This window comes from Macrotis lagotis, chromosome X, assembly GCF_037893015.1.
Source record: "Macrotis lagotis isolate mMagLag1 chromosome X, bilby.v1.9.chrom.fasta, whole genome shotgun sequence".
Taxonomy (NCBI): Eukaryota; Metazoa; Chordata; class Mammalia; order Peramelemorphia; family Peramelidae; genus Macrotis; species Macrotis lagotis.
Genome location: NC_133666.1, coordinates 501,083,741 through 501,103,727, shown reverse-complemented (window position 1 = coordinate 501,103,727; position 19,987 = coordinate 501,083,741). Strand labels below are relative to the sequence as shown.

General features: G+C 33.5%; 1 protein-coding gene across 7 annotated transcripts in view; it reads right to left on the bottom strand.

The window, feature by feature from the left end:
* The window catches only part of ATP9B (ATPase phospholipid transporting 9B (putative)), a 487,939-nt gene that overhangs the window by 296,841 nt on the left and 171,111 nt on the right, over positions 1-19,987 (bottom strand). The gene's annotated exons all lie outside the window — the stretch shown is intronic.

The window sequence follows — 19,987 nt, the reverse complement described above, 5'->3', positions numbered from 1 at the left end:
ATAAATAATTGAACTAATAAATTTAGGAACTAATTTTCTGACAAAACCAATAAGATAGATAAAACATGGCTCAATTTCATTATTAAAAAAAAGACAACCAAATATTCAGTATAAAAAAATGAAATGGTTGAAATCACCACCAATGAAGAAAAAAATTGAAGCATTCATAGGAAATATTTTGCCTAATTATATGCCAACAAATCTGGGATCTCAGCAAAATCTATGAATATTTACAAAAATTTAAATTACCAAGATTAACACATCAGGAAATAAAATGCGTAAATAGCCCTATCTTAGAAAAAGCTGCTCTTCTAGGACAGAGACAAGAGGACAAGATAGGAAGCTCCTGAAACTTCTCCCAAATTCACAATTTTAAAAGAAGATCCACTCAATTCCCTTAAAGCTAGAGAACCCATAAGAAAAAAGAGTGAAACAAGTTTTCAACTTAAAATCTCAGGAAGAGACTTCAGAAAAGGTCTGTCTCTTCTATCCCTGGGAACTCTGGTGCAACAGAATACAACAGGAAACAAATGGCTGCATAGGTTTCATCTTCCCAAGAGATAAACAAGATCCCAGTCCAGCAGAAAAATCTTGGGATTATCAACTGGGTATCTCAGAAGCAGAGCTCAAACTATCAAAATTGGTGGGGGGGGGGGGAAGAGTGTTACCCTTATATTCCTACTATCTTGATAGGGTTAATAAGAATGCCATTTCAGAAGAGGAAAGTAATGATGAAATGCCTACATACAAAGCCTCATTATTAATTGCCTTTAAATACAGAAAAACCACTTGGTTCAAAGGGATTTCAAAAACCAATGAAGGGAGGGAAAAGAAAAATGGAGAGAAGAAATGAAAGTAATACAGGAGAATTATGAAAAATTGACTGAAGAAATCAACTCCTTTAAAAATAAATATGACCAACTAGAAAATAAATGAAATTCAACAAAAAGAAAAAACACCAAGTGGGAAAGTAAGACAACTTATCAAAAAGTAAAATAAACCAACTAGAAAAGGAAACACAAAAGCTAACTGAAGAAAATAAAGTAGAATAGGACAAATGGAAACTAATGAATTTATGAGACACCAAGACTTCATCAAACAAAACCAAAAGGCTGAAAAAATAGAAGAAAATGTAAAGTACCTCTTAGGAAAAAATGACTGACCTGGAAAATAGACCCAGAAAAGAGATAATTTATAAATTATTGGTCTACCTGAAAGCCCCAATAAAAAAAGAGCCTGGAAAATACATTTCAGGAAATAATCATGGAAAACTGCTCTACAAGAAGAAGACAAAATGGTCCAGGAAAGAATTCATCAATTGCTTCCAGAAATAAAAACTCCAAGGCATTTGAGGCCAAATTTCAGAAATCTCGGGAAAAGGAAAAAATACTGGAAGCAGTCAAAAAAAGAAGCAATTTAATACCGATGAACCATAAGCAGGATTGTGCAGAACTTATCTGCTTCAACATTAAAGGATCAAAGGGCCTGGAATATAATATACAGGAAGGTAAATATACAGGTAGGTAAATGACCTTAGATTACAACCAAAAATCAACTACCCTGAAAAAATTCAGCATATTCTTTGAGGGGGGAAAAGATGGACTTGGACTATCAATATAATAGAGGAAATTCAAAATTTTCTAATGAAAAAACAGACCTGAACAGAAAATTCAATCTTCAAATACAAGACTAAAGAGATAGGTAAAAATGTAAACACAAATGGGGAAAACATGCTATTCAATAATATTACATTCTTTTCATTCCTACATGGGAAGAAAATACTTGTAGCTCTTTAGAAATGTTTTTCTCTCAGGGTACTTAGAGAGATAGTATGGGCATAGATTAATCATGAAAGTGACAAAGGGTTAGCTGATGCTTTAGATCATGAGGGCTGAAAATAGATGGAAGGATTGTACCTGGGGGTGTGGGTATAAATAAATCATGAAGTGATCATGTTTTACTCCATACTTTCCTTAACATAGCTTATATTTTTGTTGGGAACAGAGGGAGGACATACATTTAGAATCTGGATATAAACAGATGATGAAGTGATCTTGCTTTACTTAATAGTTAACTAGAATTAGAGGGTGTGTATTTAGAGCATATAAATGGGTCAAAAATTTTGCTGTACATGATATTTTAGAACATGAAGACTATTTCTATAGGGGGTAATTGTAAAATGGTAAAACTGATTATAACTTGATGTTATTTATGGCTTTATGGATAGGAGGGTGTACTTGGACAAAGGCTATGGTTGTGAAATGATAATGAATTCATGATGCTTATAAATCACTCAATCAAACAATCAACTACAAAGAATTATACTTCTACCAGGACAGATATAAGAAGTATAGTTTGACAAAGGGGCTGGTGGGTACAAGAAAAGGTTAAAGCAATCAAAACATGAAAAAAGGCATATAATAGGAGAAAGTTCAGCAGTATAGGATAAATACTACCAAAGAAGAAGAAAGGCTTATTTCAGTAGAGACAAAGAAGGAAGGGTATGAACACAGAGTAAATATTACTCTCAATAGATTTGACCCAAAGAGGGAATAACATATGTTCCCAATTGGGTTTAAAAATTTATCCTACCCTACAAGGAGGAAAGAAAAAGATAAGGGAAGAAGAGACTGATAAAAGAGAAGGCAAAAGTAAAAGCAAAATTAAGTTAAAATTAAAAAGAAAAGTTAAAGAGAAAAGGAATGAAATGTTAGTGAATACGGATAAGGGGAAAGGAAAGAGAAAAGTATAAACAGGGGAAGATAGCCTGGAGGAAAATAAATAATTTTAATTTGAACTGTAAATGTGAATGGGATGGAACCCCCCCCCCATAAAACAGAAACAGAGAAAATGGATTAAAGACCAGAATCCTACAATATTATTTACAAGAGACAGATGTGAAGCAGAGAGATACACACAGAGTAATGGTAAAAGGTTGAAGCAGAATACAGTATGCTTCAGCATACTTCAGACAAAGCAATTGCAAAACTAGATCTCACTAAAAGGAATAAGGAAGGAAACTTTATCTTCTTAAAAAGCACCATAGGCAATGAAGTAAAAGCATTATTAAAGATATATATTCCGAACTGAATAGCATCCAAATTATTAGAGAAGTTAAATGAGTTAAAGGAAGACAGACAGCAAAACTGTAATAGTAGGACACCTCAAAATCTCTCTCAGAATAAATAAATAAAATAAATAAGAAGGAAGCTAAGAAGGTGAATAGAATTTTAGAAAACTTAGAAAGAAAACTTAGATATTCTCTAGAGAAAACTGAATGGAGATAGAAAGGAATACATTTCTTTCTCTGCAGTACATGATAACTACACAAAAAGTGAGCATGTACTATGGGCATAAAAACCTCACAATAAAATGCAGAAAGGCAGAAATATTAAACAGATACTTTTCATACCATGACACAATAAAAGTAAAATGTAATAAAGGGTCAGAGGAAGAATAAACAAAAAATTAATTTGGAAACTAAATAACCTAATTTTAAAGAATGGATGGATGAAATAACAAATCACAGAAAAAAATCAATAATTTCATCAAGGGCAATGACAACAATGAGACACCATATCAAAATTTATGGATTGAAGCTGAAGCAGTAACTGGAGAAATTTTATTCCTCTGAATTCTTATATGACTAAAATAGAGAGAAGAGATTAATGAATTGGGAATGCAACTGAAAAAGCTAGAAAGCAACAAAGTAAAAATCCCCAATTAAATATTAAATCAAAAGTTCTGAAAATCAAAGCAAAGATGAACAAAACTGAAAGTAAGAAAAGCATTGAACTAATAAAAATCTTAGGAATCTTATAAAAAGAAACCAGAAAACCAAATTATCAGTATCAAAAATGAAAAAGTGAACTCACCAACAAGAAAGAAATTAAAAGTAGCAATTCAGAGCTATTTTGCTCATCAAATTTGACACAATGTCACAAATTTTGACAATCTAAGTGAAATGGACAAATATTTATGAAAATATGTTACCTAGATTAACAGTAGAAGAAATAAAATACTTCATTAATTGCATTTCAGAAAAAGAAACTGAAGAAATAAACTCCCTAATTAAAAATCTCTAGCACTAGATGGATTTATAAGTGAATTCTAATAGGAGAAGGAGTTTGGCCAAATTCTTTTTATGACACCAATATGTTGATTATCTAAACCAGGAAGAGCTAAAAGAGTGAAGGAAAATTATAGACCAATCTCCCTAATGAACATGCAAAAATTTTAAGTCAAATTTTGGCAAAGAGATTCAAACTATTAACAGGATAATACACCATGATCAGGTAGAATTTATATCACATAGGCAGGGATGGTTCAATATTAGGAAAACAATCAATAATTGACAATATCAATAACAAAACTAATGGAAATCATATAATTATCTCAGTAGATGCTGAAAAAGCCTTGGGCAAATTCCTATTAAAAACACTTAAGAGTATAGGAATGAATGTAGTTTTCCTTAAAATGATAAAATCCATGGAGTATATAAAGAGCACTATTGGGTCTTGGAGTCAGGAGGACCTAAGTTCAAATGCAGCCTCAGATATTTAATAATTATCCAGCTGTGTGACCTTGGGCATGTCACTTAATCCTACTGCCTTGCAAACAAAGAAAAAGATAAGCAATAGCAATCTAAAACCATCAGCAAGCATTATATGTAAAGGGGATAAATTAGGATTATTTCCAATAAGATCAGGGGTGAAACAAGGTTCTATCTACAGTACTATTCAATATTGTATTAGAAATTTTGGCTTTAGCAATAAGGAAAGAATAAGAAATTGAAGGAATTCAAATTGGCAATGAGGTAACACAACCATCACTCTCTGAAAATGATATAATGGTATACTTAGAACTCTAGAACATCAACTAAAAAATTACTTGAAACAATTAACAACTTCAGCAATGTATATAAAATATAAAATAAACCCTGAAAAATTATCAACATTTCTAAATATGAACAACAAAGTCCAAGAGCAAGAGATAGAAAGAGAAATATCATTTAAAGTAACTGTAGACAACATAAACTATTTGGCAATCTACTTGCTAAGACAAACCCAGAAATTATTTGAACAAATTATGAATTAATTTTCACACAAAGTCAGGCATATATATATATATATATATATATATATATATATATATATATATATATATACATACATATGAAATGTCAGTTGCTCAAGGTTAGGCTGAGCCAATACAATTGACAGATCTACTAAAATTAAATTATTTATTCAGTGCTACAGAAATCAAATTTCAAAAAAATAATTTTACAAAGCTAGAAAAAATAGAAACACAATTCTACACAAATTAAATTATTAAGGACACTACCAATCAAAGTACTAAAAAAACTACTTTACTGAGCTACAAAAACACAAAAACAAAACCCATCTGGAGACACAAAAGGTTAAAAATATCAAGGAAATTGATGAAATACAAATTGCAAAGGAAGGTGGTCGAGCTGTACTAAAACTAAAGTACTAAAATAAAGTGACAGTCATCAAAACTTACAGGTACTGGATCAGTGGATTTGTCTAGGCATAAAAGGGAACAGCAGACATTAATATATTGGAGCTGTGGACTCATCCAAACTTTCTGGAGAGCGATTTGGAATTACGTCCCAAAGCCAATAAAAATGTGCATACCCTTTGATCCAGCAACCACTACTGGGTCTATACCCTCAAGAGATCATGAAAAGGGGTAAAAACATCACTTTTACAAAAATATTCACAGCAGTTCTGTTTGTGGTGGCAAAGAATTGGAAATTGAGCACATGTTCATCAGCTGGAGAATGGATGAACAAATTGTGGTATATGTACATTATGGAACACTATTGTTCTATTAGAAACCAGGAGGGATGGGAATTCAGAGAAGCCTGGAAGTATTTACATGAACTGATGCTGAGAGAGATGAGCAGAACCAGAAGAATACCATATACCATAACAGCAATATAGAGCTCATGGATCAACCGTAACGGAATTGCTCATTTCCTTAGTTCAACTATCAGGGACAATTTTCTGCAATGGAGAATACCATCTGTATCCAAAGGAAGAATTGTGGAGTTTAAACAAAGACCAAAGACAATTATTTTTAATTTTTTAAAAAATGTTACCTTACTATATAATTTTTCTATCTCTTATACTTAATTTTTTCCCTTAGGATACGATTTTTCTCTCAAGACACTGAACTTTGATCAGTGTATAGCATGGAAACAATGTAAAGACTATCAGACTGCCTTCTGTGGGGGCTGGGGGGGAAGGAAACGAAATTGGGGGAAAATGTAAAATTCAATATAAATAAAAATAAAAATAAAAAAAAGAACAGCAATAAATGACTATGATAATCCACTGTTTGATAAATCCAGACACTAGCTTCAGGGATCAGAACTCATTATTTGAGAAAAACTGCGGGAAAACTAGATTAAAGTATGGCAAAAACTAGGTGTAAACCCACCTCACACCCTATATCAAATTAAGATTGAAATGGGTTCAAGATTTAGAAATAAAGGATGATACTATAGGCCAATTAAGAGAACAAGAAACACTCTTTTGGATCTGTGAGAAAGGGAGAAGTTTATGATCAAACAAGAAAATAGAAAACATTACAAATTCCAAAATGGATCTTTCTGACTATATTAAATAAAAAAGTTTTTGAACAAATAAAACCAATATAGCCAAGGTTAGAAGGAATGCAGAAAACCAGGAAACAATTTTCACAGGAATTGTTTCTGATAAAGGACTTATTTCTAAAATATATAGAGAACTGAATCAAATTTAGAAGATTACAAATCATTCCCCAATTGAGAAATGGTCAAAGGATATGAACATGCATTTTCAGCTGAAGAAATGAAAGCTCCAAATCAAAAGTGATAAGAAAAATGTAAATTAAAACAACAATGTAGTTCTACTTCATACCTTGCAGATTGGTTAAGATGACAAAAATGAAAAATGATCAATACTGGAGAAGATGTGAATAAATTGGGACACTGCTGGTAGAGTTGTAAATTGATCCAGTTATTCAGGAGAGCAATTTGGTACTATATCCACAGGGCAATAAAACTGTATATTCTCTTCAATCCAGCAATACCACTACAAGGTATTATCCTTAAGAGATAAGAAAAACAGAAAAAAGTCTCACATGTTCCAAAAATGTTTATAGCAGCTCTTTTTAAAGAGGCAAAGACTTAGAAACTGAGGGGATGTCCAGAATGGCTAAACAAATTATGGTACATGATTATATTATAGAGTACTATTGCTCTGTAAGAAATCATTAGTGACCAGACTTTTGAGGAGCTTGGAAAGACTTGCATGATGCTAAAATGAACAGAAGCAAGAAATACTGCACACCACAACTACAATATTGTGAGATGAACAATTGCAAAAGATGTAGCTCTTCCCAACAACTCAGTGATCAAGGACAATACTGAGAGATCTTTAAGAATAATGCAATACACATACAGAGAAAGGGAAAAAATGGATTCTGAATGAAGAGCAAACCATACTATATTCACTTTTTAAAAACTTCTTTTATGTTTTTCTTTTCTTTAGCATGGATCTCCCCCCCACCCTTAGTTCTAATTCCTCTTTCACAACATGACTAATATGGAAATATGTTAAACACAATTGTACACAGACAATTTTTATCAGGTTGTTCACATCCATGAAGAGGCAGGAGGGGAGGGTGCTAAGAAAACTTGCAAATGGATAAATGTTGAAAACTACCTTTGCATATAATTTGAAAAATTCAATTAATAATTTCAATAAAAAGAAAAAAAGAAGTAAATAAAGAGTTAATGAACTCCCAAGGAAAAAAAATGCTAAGGTCAAGTAAATTCTACCAAACATTTAAAGTACAAATAATTATGGTACTTTGAAGGTCAAAGAATTCTACCAAAAAATATTTTTATGATAAAAATATGGTGCTGATATCTAAATCATGAAAAATTAAAAGACCGAAAGTAAATTAGAAACCATTTCTCTCCTGAATATGGTGCAAAAATTTTAAACAAAATACTTACAAGGTGATTACAATTGTTTCCACTCATAATGGAAGAACATAATAAAAAAAATGAATGATGGATGACATGCACATTAAGATGATTACAATTGCCATGCAAAAACAACCTTTTCACTGCTTTTTCCAGAACAGTCATCACGTGTGGCCTGATCTAACAAGAAACAAGATTTCTGGTGATTGTCTGGAGGCTTTGGCCTTTTGGATATGATTCCCCTCCCATATCAGCGAGGCATTATGGCCTTTTAGCAACCCCAGGAATAAAAACAGTATATTGATTATTTTGGCAACAACTCTGTAAGGATATAATATAGCTAACTTGATTCTCAATGGTCTAATCCTTGGCATTGTATATTACAATTTTTTGACATTGCAGCACAGTTAGCCTATTTTCAATGATCTTATCATTTTTAAGGTGACTGAACAGTTCTACAGAAACCTTGTTACAACTTTTTCTTCCTCTAGATATTCAAGTTGAAGACAATATGACCAGGTGGAATTTATAACAGGAATGCAGGGAATGTTCATTATTAAGAGAACTATAAACATAATTGACCATATAAATAATAAAACTAACAGAAATCATGATTATCTCAAAAAATGCTGAAAAAGTTTTTGACAAAATACAGCATCCAACAGCATTCAAAACATTAGAGAGCACAGGGAATAGAGGGAGCTTTTTCTAAAAATGACAAGCATCAAGCATTATCTATAAAGGAAATAAACTAGAAGTGTTCCCAATAAGATCAGGGGCAAAGCACACAATTGATAATTATTATTCAAAACAGTCTGTCCCATAGTAACAAGAAAAGAAAAGAAATTGAAGGAATTCAAATAGGCATTGAGTAAACAAAAACTCATTCTTTGTAGATAACAGAATGGTAAACTTAGAGAAACCTAGTAAATAAAAAGAAAAATTGCTTGAAATAATTAAAAATTTTTAGCAGAGTTGTCAAATATAAAATAAACACACATAAATTGTCTGCCTATTTATTTATAAACCACAAAGCCCAGCAGCAAGAGATAGAAAGAGAAGATTCATTTAAAGTAGCTGTAGACAAATAAAATATTTGAGATTCTATTTGCTAAGTTAAACCCAGGAACTATGTGAATATTACAAATCACTTTTCTCATAAATAAAGTCAGGTCTAATTAAATGGAAAAAATATCAATTATTCAAGGGTAGGTTAAGCTAATATAAAAATGACAGTTTTAGATAAAGGGTGACACCATAAACATATTGGAAGAGTAAGAAATAGTCTACCTGTTGGATCTAAGAGAAAGGGGAAGAACTGATGATTAAACAAGAGATAGCATTTAAAAATATAAAATAGATAATTTTGATTGAATTATAGTAAAAAAACTTTTGTACAAACAAAACCAATGCATTCAAGATTAAAAGGTAGGTGGAAACCTGTGAAACAATCTTTACCCAGCAAGTTCCTCTGATAAAGGCACTAAGTCAAATTTATAGGAACAAAAATCATTCCCCAATTGATAAATGGCAAAAGGATATGATAAGGCAGTTTTCAGATAACCAAATCAAGGGTATCTATAGGCAGTATGAAGAAGTGCTCTAAATCACTTTTCTTAAATTTATTTTTTAATTTTTGGAGAAATGATTTTTTATACATTACTAAAATATTCTTGTTCAAGAGTAAACATAATACATACCCCCCCCAAATATAGACCCTCATGAAAAATAAGTAAAGGAAAGAGAAAAAATTAAAATAACTTTTTTTTTTTTAAAATGTGCTTGAGTCTGTGTTCCAACATCACCAGATTTATCAGGTGGATCACATTCTTTATAAGTACATCACAAAAGCTACTTCCATATTTTTCCACCATTGCCATTGCTATTCGCAACTCCCTCCATTCATACCTCTCCACTACCATATTCTATATTTTCTCTCTCCTTTCACTCTCTGTTCCTCTTCTAAAATATGCTGTAGGGTAGCTGAGTGTTGCAAGCAGACTGATCACCAGTCCTGAGGCCAAGAGGCCCCAAGCCCAGCAACCACCCAGCCCTGTGGACCCATATAGGTCACCCAATCCCAGCCCCTTGCAAGAAATAAAAAAGAAAACGTGTTATATCTAACCACTCTCCCCCACTGTCTACTCTCTTCTCCATCATGGCTCATATCCCCCCCTTTCCCCTTTCTCTCCTTTTTACTCTAGATGTCTATACCCCATTGAGTATATATACTGTTTCCTCTCTAAGTCACGTCTGATGAGAGTGAAGGTTCCCTCATTCTCCCTTGCCTTCCCCCTTCCATAACAGTGCAATAGCTCATTGAAATAAAAAAAATCTTATTATATGAAATATCTTAGCATATTCCACCTCTCCTTTCTCTTACTCCCATTATTTTCCTTTTAGCCAGTGCTTCATCTATAAAAGCTCCTTCTACCTGCTCTATTAAATGAGAAGTTTCATATGAGTATTATTAGTATCATTTTTCTATACAGGAATACATGTAGTTCCATCATCATTAAGTCCCTCATATTTTTACCCTTCTCCTCTCTATGCTTCACCTGAGTCCTGTATTTGATGGTCAAACTTTCTGTTCAGCTCTGGTTTTTTCAACAGGAACAACTGAAATTGCCCTGGTTCTTTGAAAGTTCATCTTTTCCCCCTGGAAGACGATTTTCAGTTTTACTGGGTAGTTGATTCTCAGTTGCATTCTGAGATCTTTTGCCTTCCAGAATATTATATTCCAAGTCCTACAAGTCCTTAATGTAGTTGCTGCTAAGTCCTGTGTGATCCTGACTGCAGCTCCATGATATCTGAATTGTGTCCATCTGGCTTGTAATATTTTCTCTTTGACTTGGGAGTTCTGGAACTTGGCTATATTATTCCTGGGGGTTGGGTTTGGTTTTTTTTTGGATCTCTTTCTGGGGGGGGGGGGATCAGTGGATTCTCTCAATTTCTATTTTGCCCTCAGCATCTAGAACATCTGGGCAATTTTCCTGTAGGAATTCTTTAAAAATGACATCAAGGCTCTTTTCCTGATCATGAATTTCAGGTATCCCAGGAATTTTTAAATTATCTTTCCAGAAATCTGTTTTCCAGATCAGTTGATTTTTCAATGAGATGTTTCACATTTTCTTCTAATTTTTCATTCTTTTGGTGTTGAAGTATTGTTTTGACTTCTTGTAAAGTGATCAGCTTCCTTTAGCTCATTTCTACATCTGAGGGATTTGTTTTCCTCAGAGAGCTTTCTTATCTCTTTTTCCATCTGGCCAATACTACTTTTTAAAATATTCTTCCCCTCAACAACTTTTTGAACTGTTTTATCCATTTGGCCTATGCTGGTTTTTAACATGTTATTTTCTTCAGCATTTTTTTGGATCTCCTTGACTAAGCTGATTTCTTTTTCATGTTTTTCCTACATCTCTCTCATTTCTTCTCCCAATTTTTCTTCTATCTCCCTTACTTGATTTTCAAAATCTTTTTTGAGTTCTGTCATGACCTGAGCCCAATTTCCGTTTTTCTTGGAGTCTTTAGATGCAGAAGTTTATACTTCCTCATCTTCAGATTGTGTATTTTGATCCTTCTTGGAATTACAGACAATGCATTTCACCATGGGGTCCTCTTTTTCTCTGTTTACTTATTTCCCCAGCCTGTGCCTGGTTTTGGGGTGCTTCCTGAGCTTTTGAGTATTATTAGGACCCCCCCCCCACCCAGGATCTCAGGATGTGAAGCTCTGCTTTCTCTCCTGGTCTGTGAATGACCACAAGCACAACCCTCTGCCATGGAGCTGGGGGGGGGGGCAGGGTGCCTGTTCTATGGGGGGGCCTAGGCTGCGATCAGGATCTCAATGTAGTCACAGCCCCAGAGTCCTGTTCCAGGTACAAGGACAGACCTCTGAAGTCTCTCTCTACACCCCTACCTTTGTTAAGTTGAGCACTCAAATCTCAGTTGCCTGGGGGCTCCTGCTTACTGGCTCTGCCTGCTTCTGTTTCCTGGATCTGGGTTGCCACAGTCACCCCTGATTGCTGAGCCCTGGGAGCTGGGCTTCAAGCTCTCTCTCTGTGAGCGTCCCCCCATCTTCCAAGCTGTACCCCGTGCTCCCTGGGGTGTAGGTCAAGAAACTTCCCCAGCTGCTGTGAGCTGGGGCTCCTAGGTACCCTGGGGTACTCCAGGAAGCTTAAGTTTTTTCACTCTGGTGGGCTGCCCCTCTAACCCCATGGAGCAGAGACTTTCCACTATTTTCCTGGTTACCTTGGTCTGGAGAATTGCCTCACTGGATCCCTCTGTGGGTTCTATCTCTTGAAAATTTAGTTAATAGTTACAATTTTATGATTATATTACGGAAACCACCTAGGGGAGGTTATCCTGTTGCCATCTTGGCTCTGCCCTCTCTAAATCACTTTTGATTAGAGAAATGCAAATTTAAACAACTCTAAGGTACCACTCATATCTATCAAATTTATTAATATGCCAAAAAAAGGAAAATCTTAAATGTTGGAGAAAATATGGGGAAATTGGGATACTAATATACTTAATTGTGAATTAATCCAATCATTCTGAAAAGCAATTTAGAACTATGGCAAAGGGAAATATGACAAAAAGGAATCATGTCAACCAAACTAGCCATGCTGTTTGATTAAGTAAAACACTAGGAGGTCTGTATTCCAAAGATATCATGATGGCAAAACATTGGAAATTGAGGGGATGCCCATTAATTGGGGAATAGTTAGACAAGCTGTGGCATATGAGCAGAATAGAATCATACTATGTACCAAGCTGAGTTCAGAAAAACCTGAAAAGACATGTATGAATTGATACAAAGTAAAACAGGCAGAACCAGAAAAACACTGGATAATCAACAACAATGTGATGATCAACTATGAAATCTTTTCAGAAATTATCAAGGAAAACTGTTCTGACATCCTAGAACCACAGGGTAAAACAGCTGGCTAATAAAAGAATCCATTGATCACCTCTTGAAAGAGATCCCAAAATGAAAACTTCAAGAAATATTGTAGACAAATTGCAGAACCATCAGGTGAAAAAGAAAATACTGCATCCAAGTAGCCAAAAAGAAAGAATTCAAATACCAAGAAGTCATGGTCAGAATTAGCAACTTTATTTTAAAGGATCTGAGGGTTTGGATTATGATACTACAGAAGTCAAAAGAGCTTGGATTACAACAAAAATAAACTACCCAGCAATGTTGGGTATAATTTTTCTGGGAAAAAGACATTTAATGACATGAGGACATTCAAAATTCCCAGAGCTGAACAGAAAATACAAATTCAAATATAGAATTCAAGAGAAACCTGAAAAGGTAAAAGAAAAGAAAAAACAAAATATGGTACTCAATATTTCTAGGCCTAAATCTCAAAACCTCGTATCTTCTACCTCAGTCTCATTCAAATGCCAATTCTTCTACCTCTATAGCTCTCTAATATATCTCCTCTCCAATCAGTCACTACTTTGGTTGAAGCCCTCATCACCTCTCACCTAAGTTAATGCAACTTCCCCTTAAGTGATGTCTTCAAATCCAGGCTCTTTCCTTACCAATCCATCCCAAAGATTTCCAGAAGTGATAATCCTAGATGCCCCAGTGACTTCTATATAAAACAACAACAACAACAACAACAAACCTAATGTTTGAAATTTGGATCCTTTCAAAATCTAGTTCCAGCTTACTTTTTTGTATTATACATTATACTTCTTTCTTACATCTTTTTCTTTCTACATTTTTACTAACTCTATCTCAGACCCATTACTCCCTCACATCTCTTAAATAATCTCCTTCAATATTCAGTTAATGTGCCATCTCCTATATGAGACTGTTCCCAATCACTCAGTTGATTGGGGTTCTCCCTTCCCTACCCCATCCCAAATATCTTGCATTTAATATGGCTATATTTTAAAATCTACTCCTTTATAAAATATTTTCTTTTCCTAGTAGAATGAAATCTCCTTGATGGCATGGATAGCTTCATTTTTGCCTTTAAAACTCCAGTGCCTATATCAGTGTTTGACCTATGTAAAGAGCTTAATGATGTTTGATTTTTTTTTGATAGTCAGTTTGACTATTTAAGTAAAGCAAGGCTCTTAGCTAAAAGGGGTGTGGGAGGGAGAGTCAAGGAACATTTGAGTAATAAAAAATTTAGAAAAGCCACTAAGCAAAAGTGTGATAGTGAATTGAATAGGAAGGCTAAAAAGAAATGAGCATCCTGCAACAATGAAGGGTTAGTTAAGATTACAGAAAAAAGTTTGTAATAGACCAGTCAACATCATTTTAGAAATTCCTCTGTATTTGTTCTACAGCACTGGATCATCATTAACACAAATGCAGAAGAGAAATAGCATGGAAGATCATTTCACATTTTTGCCTTTCATTATTCAACAAGTTATCAATCACTATGTGCCAGGCACTAGGAATTTAAAAAAAAAAAGGAAAGGGAAAAAATAGTCCCTACATTCTAATGTGGGAAGACAATATGTTAGCCAACAGGCATTTATTTACTAAATGTCTACTATGTGCCAAGCATTAAAAAAAAAAAAAAAAAAAAAGCAAAATGGTAATCCCTGTTCTCAAGAGGTACACATTATTATCCAACAGAAAACAAGCAAACAAATATGCACAAAGTATATACATGATAAATTGGTAGTAATTACTAAAAGGAATGCATTAAAAACTAAAGGAGATTGAAGAAGACTTCCCTCTAAAGGCAGAATGGAGGGAAGACAGAAGGAAAGGAGGGAAGGAATACATAAAAGATAAATGGTAAAGACTTAAAGATAAAAGCTGAAGGGACCAGGAGGTTTCATGGATTATGAAAGGCAAAAATTTAGAAACTTATTGAGTAGTTTATGAATGATAAACCTTTTTCCTTAGTGCAAATACTTAAAATGCTAAATTTCAATTGAAAAACACCATCAACAGAATGGTCTGGAAAAAGGCAAGGAAACATGATAGAAATTCAACGTTCAAAAACAAACTGAAGAAACAGACTTCTACAATGAAAGGGGTAATCATGGTTATGGGGGAAAGGGAAGGGATGAAAGCAAAATATTGTTTAACTGTAAATTCCTTCGAGAAAAAAATTTAAAAGGGAAATAAATAAGAAAAATAAATCAAACTGACTTTTTTTACTTTTCTTAAAACAATTCTCATATGAAGGGGGAAAGTGTATTTGTTTGTGTTACTTTACATGATTTTCAGAAAATCTGTGAGTTATGGGCACAAAATGTTTCCTATTACTAAATCATCATTTTCATTTTAAAGATGGGGGGAGAAGCTTGACAACTCACTCAGCTGCTTACTATTAGAGATAATACTAGCAAGCTAGGAGTTTAATAAACTACTTTATTAAAGGAATTTAAATGATTTGAATAATAAGTAGCACCCAGGTTTCTGAACTTTTACCTTGAGAACCCTAAACACTATACATATATGTACCTTAAAGTCTGTATATTAGAATTTAACCTAATTTAACCTAAGAAATCTTGGTCTTTTTTTAAAATTAAAGTAAATATTTTTAACTTTAACTAAAAAAGCTTTTTCTCTTAAAAATTCAGTAAAATCCTGGCACGAATGATACTGTGATTCTGTACCAAAGCACAGGAATGATATAGCCTCCTTCAATGATGATACATCTCATTCTAATTCACACTTTGTGAAAGATATTGGAAATTACATCTTAATAGCTACAGTAATTACATCTGTGGTTATTCACCATGACACTCACCAAACCATTTTCTTTATATATAATTGTTATTTTTTTAAGGCTTATTACATGTAGTGAAACACTGTAAACAGCAGAAAAGTATACATTAAATTCTTGATTTTGGCTTCTTTTCTATACTATGGCATTTTAAATTACCCACTTAGGCGAAAATACATTTGTTTCCCAAGGGTCAGAATTTGTGTCATCACTTAAAATTTTCTAGTAGTAATCAGCAGATACTTTTTTTAATTTACTAAGACAATTACACTTCATTTTTATAGCACTACACTTAGGAACTAAAAATGAGACTTCTAAATGTATCCAGTAAGTAAAACAAAAGAGCTTTACTTAAAGAGTCCCATTTAAACCATCACACTCTTGTACTGGCATTTCAAAGCTTCTTTTTCATCAGTTCAACAATTTTCTGGTTAAACATCATTCAAAAGGTTCCAGACATTGGTTTATTTTAAATAGATTATAATATTTATTTATTGCTTTTTAAAAAAATTGTTCACTTCAAAATATTTCAAGATAAAAGTATTAATTTAATCAAAATTTATCATGTAAAATTTTATATTTAAAAAGAATTCCAGGGGCAGCTAGGTAGGTAGAGAAATAGATAGAGCACCAGCCCTGGAGTCAGGAGTACTTGAGTTCAAATCTGGCCTCAGACACTTAATAATTACATAGCTAAGTGGCCCTGGGCAAGCCACTTAACCCCATTTGCCTTGCCATAACCCCCCCCCCCCAAAAAAAGAATTCCAAAGCATAATTCCTTCCTATATAGATACAAAAAATTGCTAGTTCAATATTTCTCATTAAAACTACAAATATCCTTTAAAATTATATATAACTATGAAAAAAAATAATTAGAAAACATTCTAGAGCAAAAAGTTCACTTTTCCTAATACATTAGAAGTATCATTTTGATAGCAAAGCAGAAAAGGGATTTAAAAGCAGTGAAACAAATTAAAATGCTCAAAAGATAACAAGGGACTAAAGCATGGGCTAGCTATTAGGATGTAGAGAAAGGAATAGATGAATTTCTCATTCTTTTTCATTCACTCTATGGCTGATCCAAACCAACATACATAATGGTTTCTGTACATGAATTACATCTCCTACTGTATTCTTTTGCCCTTCAAGCACAGAATATATCTTTTCTCATTACAGCACTTAGAATAGCTAGCTTCCTTCGAGTTCCAGCTCAAATAAGACCTTCTTCCCCCATTGCTAGTACCTCTCTGAAAATAGCCTCCATATATATGTGTGTATATATATATACACATACACACACATACACACACATATATTTGACATTAATTTAAATTTGTGATCATGCTGGATCTCCTGACAGAATAGCTATGAATTAATAGTTTTGTCATTAAATTTATAGAATTTGATGCAATTCCTGCTATATAGTATGTAGTTAATAAATGTATATTAATTAAAACTCTTGTCAAAAGAAACATCAAAACAATTATTCAAAGAAAGAAAAAAATTCAGAAACTATTATGAAGACGGTATATTAAAAATTCCCTTCAGATAAGAAAATTTTGTTTCATATCCTTATACACAATAATTGCTTTTAAATAAACTCAACTGGAATTAATTCTACATGGAAATTCTAACAATAAAGAAACATCAACAAAATAAAGAGTCATTAAAAAGACTTCATCAAAATAACAATTTCATGGATACTGTCAGGACTTAGTATGTATAAAACTCAACCTCCTGTACCTATACTGAATAGGTCACACTTCTTTCAGCAAATGACATCTTCTAACATCTGCATTCCCTCATTTGTGTTCAATCTCTCTTTGAATGACTTCTTACCTACTCCTTACAAATCTGTCTATGTCTCTCCTTTATCCTGGAAAAACCTTCACTTGATTCTCATATTCCCACTAATTATTGTTCCATGTATCTTTTGACCTTTGTAGCTAAACATCTTGACGTCATCTGTAACAGATGCCTCGATTTCTCTCATTTTTCTAATTTTCTCTACAATCTGGGTTTCCATTCACCATTCAATCAAAACTGCTCTTTCCAAAATAATGACATTTTTACCATCAAATGCAATGGCCTTTTCTTTATCTCCATCCTTTACAATTCTCTTAAGTCTCTGATAATGTCCATTACCCTCTGATCCTTGATACTCCCCTTGCAGGAAATCACTGTCACTTGATTTCTCCCCTAAATCCTCTTCTTTCCAGGCTTTTTTCCTTGGATTTTCATCTAAGTTATAACCATTAATTTTGAGTATCCTTCAGGATTGTGTCCTGGGCCTCCTTCTTGTCTATTTTTATACTTCTTCACTTAGTAATCTTATAAGCTTCCACGAATTTAATTAATATTTCTGCAAAGTGAAGAAAGCAGAATCAGGAAAATAATCTCCACAGTAACAACAGTTATGACTACTATGATCAACAGTAACAGCAGTTATAACTATGATCAACTGGGAAAACTTAGCTACTTTGTTCAAGGCAGTGATCCAAAATAATTCCAAAGGACCCATGATGAAAAATGCCATTAATCTTTCAAAGAGAAAATTGATGAATTCTTGAGCACAAACTGAAGCATACTTTATTCACTTCCTTTGCATTTCTTTTGTGTATGTATGCCCGCATGTGCTTTCTTTTGCAATATATAGCCAATATGAAATATGCCATGCCTTATTTCATACACACACACACACACACACACACACACACACACACACACACACACACAACAGATTATTGCTTGCTTTCTCAAGAGGTGATGAAAGAGTATGAGGGAGGAAAAGAATTTGGAACTCCAAATTTTTAAGAATGAATATTTAAAATGTTAATGTCATTTGGAGGATATTTAATGAAACGAAGACATATTTTAAAAAATTTTAATATCATCTATATGATGATTCTCAAATCTATTTATTTGGACCTAACCTCTTTGCTGGCTCCCAGATTCCTATTTTCAACTGCCTTCAGGCATCTCCAATTGGATATTCAAAAGGCATCACAAACTCTGCATGCCAAAAACTGAACTCATCATCTTTCCTTCTAAACATTTCTCCTTTTCAAAGTTAATCAATGTTGAGGCAGCCAGCATCCTCCCAGGCACAGGGTTCACAATCTAAGTATCATCCACAACTCCTCACTATTTCTCACTGCGAATATTAAATATCCTCATTATCTTTCACTTTCTATGTTAACTCTGTTGCCAAAACCTTTTGAATTTTACATTTGTTGCAACATCTCTTGAATCTGCCCCATTCTCTCCTGTGATACTGCTACTACAGAGGTGTATGTCTTATCACCTCAAGTCAGAATTAATGCAATAAACAGATCTCTTTCCACCACTGTTCATCATCTACTCAGCTGTTAAAGTGATTTTTCAAAAATGAAGATGTGATCATGTTGCCTTTTTTATTCAATAAACTACAGTGGCTCCTTATTATTTCCAGGAGCAAATACAAAAATCCTCTATTTGAAGTACAAAGTTCTTCATAATCTACTCCCTCCCCCATCTTAACAATCTACTCTCCCTCCTCCAACATCTTTTCAAGCAATGACACTAGCTGACCACACACACACACACACACACACACAAACACGCGCGTGCGCGCACACACACACAAACTCCATCTCTTAGCTTTTGGCTGGCACCTATGCCTGGAATGTTCTGCTTCCTCATCTTCACCTTCTGGTTTCCTTCAAGGCTCAACTAAAATCCTATCTTCTACAGGAAGACTCTCCCATTTCTTTTTCATTCTACTTCTTTCCCTGGGTTGAGTATTCACTTATACTAAATATATCCAGCTTGCTTGTACCTATTCTTTTGTAAACTATCTGCCCATTTAAATTTCAATCTCTTAAAGAGCAAGGATTCTCTTTTCCTTTTCTTTATCTAAGGCTCAGCACTCTGTCTAGCATGTAGTAGGGACATAATGCTGATTGATTATATCTACCAATGGCTGTAGTGATTCTGAATGATACAAAAGTCTTCAATCTTTAATGAGAGATTCAATTATGCCATTATGCTAAGCATACTCTAATTACATATACGATGAAATACATTGGTTTTATTACAATTAATTATTATATTGACAACATAATTCCGAATGAATCACATCTTAATACTTGACAAGTATAACATAAATAATAGTATAGAGTCTTCAAACAAACAAGCAAGAATATAGAGACCTAAAAGTCTTGTTTCTTTTTTAGAGAATCTTATGGTGAATATTTTTTTCCCGATGATGCTGCAATACCTTGAAAATCTAAAGTGCTCC